Source organism: Macrobrachium rosenbergii, chromosome 49, assembly GCF_040412425.1.
Source record: "Macrobrachium rosenbergii isolate ZJJX-2024 chromosome 49, ASM4041242v1, whole genome shotgun sequence".
Classification (NCBI taxonomy): domain Eukaryota; kingdom Metazoa; phylum Arthropoda; class Malacostraca; order Decapoda; family Palaemonidae; genus Macrobrachium; species Macrobrachium rosenbergii.
Genome location: NC_089789.1, coordinates 33,333,606 through 33,338,605, shown reverse-complemented (window position 1 = coordinate 33,338,605; position 5,000 = coordinate 33,333,606).

Sequence of the window (5,000 nt, the reverse complement as noted above, 5' to 3'; positions counted from 1 at the left end):
GATAAGAAGGTTTGATATATACAGGCAGTCCCCGGTTTCTTTCGGTTCCCTAATGACGTTCAGTTTACAACTTTCAAATATATTCATCTGAAACTTTCAGGAGCTGGACAATGTTCCGTAATTTTGCAAAAGCCGTTCTCTTTGGGACTGGAAGAAATATGGCCCCAAAATGGCAGAATAATCCATGATTTGAAGGGTTTTTGAATAAAACTCAATAATGGCAGTTTGGATCTCAATGCACCCAGAGCATTAAAGTAAGGATTTCTTATGATTTTTGACGATTTTACGATGTTCCGGCTTAACTTCATTATGGGTCTACGACTTGTTTACGATAAGGAACCGCTGTAAAGACAGCGGGACCGCCTGTATTACATTTTCTGTTAACTGCCAATCATCACCTCTTTATCTGTGATGCTTCAACGCTACGTAAAAGTATATGGCTTAACCAGATGATAGTTTTTAGAATGCAGTTGTTTCCATTTGTCAAATATAAGGTTAACGATTTTTTAGAATGCTGATACCTCCGATCACTGTGCCATTAATGAAATCTTGCTAAAGTCATGAGGGCTATAGAAAAATCTTCAAGTGCTTTAAATGTATTCTAGATTAATGCCGCTGTTTCATATAAAGCTGTTTAAATATACCATAATTAATAACGCAAATCCTATGATATACTGACAAATTTTCTTTTACACGATTAAGCATACTTTCCTTTCACTACATTATATAAGTTATGCTGACTGGACAAAAATCTAGAAAATCAAATATTAAGAAGTTCTGCGACAATTCTAAAATAACTTTTGTTCGTTGAGGGAAAATTAAGAGTTTTGCATCTGTGCCAAAGGATAACATGTTTGGTCATCAAAGGAAATTTACAAAAATCAGCCTTTCCTTACTTTCCAAGACTGGAAAGAAGGTGAAGTTTTAGCTCCTCTGCTGAAATCTAAAATGCAAGAAGTTCTTGTATGCTAGAAGGCATTGAGGAATCAGCTGTGTATTTGTAATTTTGTTTTAGATCTACGGAGGCAAGCCAAAGACCAGTAAATTAATAGATGGGTACTGAGTAATTATATTGCATTTGAAATGATACCGGACTGGTTTGTTTCGTCTTCAAGTTATAAGGACATGAAGACGCATAAAGACAGTATCAAAGAGCAGAAGTAAATTCGACAGAATAGCATCAAGTAATTACAAAAAAGAAACCTTTTCTTAATACCGGCACTGTCTTTCACCATCAACCCATTAAATTTCAAGGTACAAACTCGTTCCATCTCTTGGCACACTGTGCCTTCAGGAGGGTAAATCAATTGCAAAGAGCCGCTCAAGGCTCCAATGCAAATGCTGGCCGCAGACTGAACTGATTTCTATGCCTGACTTCAAGCAGCGAAATCTTCTTCCGAGAAAGGGTCGGGTCTTCAAGCCCCAAGGAAATATATAGCTTCTTTCTTTTTCATCAGAATTTAGTCTACTGACTCTTGAGTCATTGATGTCTGTAAATATTCAAGAAGTGAAGATTATTAAATAAATTAAGATCATATAATAGATGGAATAACTTTTATTATCTTTCCATACGTCATGAAAGTGACCGCTACACTGTGATGTTTGGTGTAAAGCAACGATTCCTGATGACTTTCTAAAATGAAAGTGCAGTCCGGACCAACGTCAATCTGCTGCATTGGGAGAGGGTTTTCCTTCTTTATGGCTTTGATACGAAAGAATGTTTCGAAATTGTGTAATTTAGGAGTTGTTTCGCCTTAGTTGAGTAGTGTAACATGTTAGTATGCTGTATTTATTGACATATGGCGAAAACGAAAATTACAAATCAACGACTACCATTCCAAAGCGTCCCGTTTAGATGTTTATCAAATAACGAATGAATCGTGATCCGGAAATTTTGAACAGTATATATTGAAGTGCTCTCTCTCTCTCTCTCTCTCTCTCTCTCTATCTCTCTCTCTCTAATATCTATATGTATATATATATATATATATATATATATATATATATACATTGGTGTGAAATCGAGGCTATTCCTCAGCAAAATAGCAAGAAGGCACTAAAGCAGACAGCTTTTGGTACATGGTTTTCCTTTATTCAGGGCGGCCTACGTTTCGAGATCCTTGTCTCATCCTCAAGGCTAAAAATACAAAGTAAAATATACAAATACAGCAAGAAGATTTAGGATATATGTACAAATAAAATATGATAAAGTAAAACATCAGTAAAAAAGGTAAACCTAAAATAAAATTGTTAAAAAAAAAAAGAGAAAGAAATAGAAAATTTTTAACTAACAGACCTTATTCCTCGAAGTTCAGTTGCTGTATGAAAACAATAAACATAAGGTGGGGTGTGGTTTAAGCTATATACAGGGGCGTGGATGAGGAATGATTGTTCAAAGAGGAACAAGCTTTTTTGATCGCTAACGATTCAAGAATAGGGAGGTGGTGTTCGTGTTGACTAGTTAGTATAATCTTAAAATCATTATAGTTTATTTTACTTTGCATAGTTTTATGTGGTTTCTAATATTGGATGTTTCAGGATTAGACAACTTGTACCCAGTGCGAAAGCTAACGCCAATATGTATGTCACATCTGACCTTAAGCAGTCGGCGTGTGTTTCCCCGTATGTCTGACAATGGCATTGACAGCAAGTAAATAAATAAACAACACCGGACTGCATTAAAGTGGGCAGTTTTTCTTTGTGACGAAACATACCGCCAATAGTTCTTGGGTTCTTAAATATGAGCTTCACGTCAACTGCAGGAAAATAATTCGTTAAATCCTTTTAGATTGGGTAGGAAAGAGGTGTCATGCGTGAACGGAAAACTATATAATATGTTAATTTATGCCAAGTGTGTGATAGCAGGAGGGTGAAAGGACTTTATCAATGCTCTCTTAACATACTTTAAAAATAAATTGGATGGATAGCAGTTGGATTTAAAATAATCATAAAGAAAACCTATTTCCTTGTGAAAAAGATGCCAGTCGGATGTAAGTGTTATGGCCCTGTGGAGGAGAGTGGACAGGGAATTCAATTTAAAATTATAAAAGCACGAACTGTAAAAAATTCTGCCCAAGACCAGTAAAGGTTTTCTTGCGGAACACACCAGTATGAAATCTCTTTCTTCACGGATGACGATGGTGTCTAAAAAGGATAATTGGTTATTATTTTCTAATTCATAAGTAAATTTATTTATTATTATGCGAATTAGCATACTGCAAAAACTGGTCACAGTGGTGACGTTCTTTAAAAGGACAAAAGTGTCGTCAACATAACGGCGATAAAATAACGGCTTGAAAACAGAGGGACAGCTGTCCAGCAGCTCTCTCTCAATTTGTGCATAAAAATATCAGCTTAAAAATGCAGCTTAATGGATTACCCATTCCTACACCTTCCACTTGCATGTAAACTTCATCATTAAACACAAAGGCCGTGTCCCGCACCGCCAACTCCAATAGCTCTTTAAAATCTAAAGCGGTTAAAACCGTGGTACACATTGTCCTGATCATTAAAAATAGTATCAAAATATAATCGATTGTTTCTCCACTGGTATATTAGTGAATAGTGACTCTATATCAAAACTGGCCATGACCAAATGTGGAATCTTGACATAAAATATTATTTTAAATTCTAAGGAACTGTTAACAGTAAATTCATTTTTTGAAAGAGTTTTCCAAGAGAGGGACTATGTATTTTTGCAATTTTTGTAGTTGGGTGTAGTATATGAAGAAAGGATTGGCCTCATAGGTATATTCTCTTTATGTATCTTGGGAGGCCATACATGATACCATAAGATGATCCAGTGACGAAAAGCTCATCATAAGTAGTTTGAGTAATAACCTGTTTATTTTAAAAGATCTCAGAAAACGAGTTAATTTTGTCTCTTTCTTAAAATAAGTTTAAAGTCTTTGTTACCAATTTTTTGAAATTTAGAATCATCGGTGAGTATATTCTGCATTTTGGAGATAATCAACTTTATTCAAAATAACTGTACCATTACCTTTATCTGGTTTGGAAAAAATATTAAGTTATTATTTTCTCAATTTCTGAAGGGTATTTAGATCATCTTTGTTAAAGAAAGGGGCCCATCTAGTTTTCTGTTTGTGGTAATTAGTATGTGCGAAAGCAGACAGTTCAGTTTGGAATTTTGATAGTTAGCGTTTAAAGGCAAGTTCTTCAGTTTGGTAAAAAGTACTTCAGGGCGTATAGTACTCATAGTAAGAGGTTTGTAGTTGGGTAAACAGAAATCCAGCCCAAAAGATAAAAGAAATTCTTCTTTCTTAGTTAAGTTATAGTCAGAGAGAGTTGAAAACCACCTTGTTCCCTTTACCAGAAAAATTCGGTTTGAAGACACCTAGTTTCTTAAGTTTGTTGTTGTGGGTGTTTTGTACCTTTTCAATATAGCCATTTAAATCTTTAGATAACAACCAGTTAAAAATGATTAAATCAATAAGTGTGAGTCAGTTATGGATATCATTAGACAAAAAGTTGTAGAGGTTTGACATGTTTAGAAATAAGCTTTTTCTTTGGTACAGATTTCAATAGACAATAATGCAGACGTGGAATCATGATAGAATTTAGTATTATATAACGAACGTCTATATAATTTAAATTTAACAAAGTTGGGTGTGACCTGATTGAGCTGGCTTATTGTAAGAATTCGAGGTCGAGTTTTGCTTTTCCACCACTTCTTCAAAGTAATTTCCAATTTACGACAAGTCAGTAGTAGAGGGCGGTCGTATCTGCGCTGGATCAGGTCGCGGAAATGCAAATACCACTGGACCTGAGGCGGACGAGGAAGAGCAAGGCGAACATCCAGGAAAACATGGTAGAAAGTCAAGGAGATGTTTCGTGAGGCAGATGAAGTCCAGAATAAGCTGGTGGACCAGGCGGGACGTAGAATTTCAAGAATCCACATAACAGCAGGAAGAACACATTGGTGGAAATCGAGGCTATTCTCAGCAAAATAGCAAGAAGGCACTAAAGCAGACAGCTTGGTA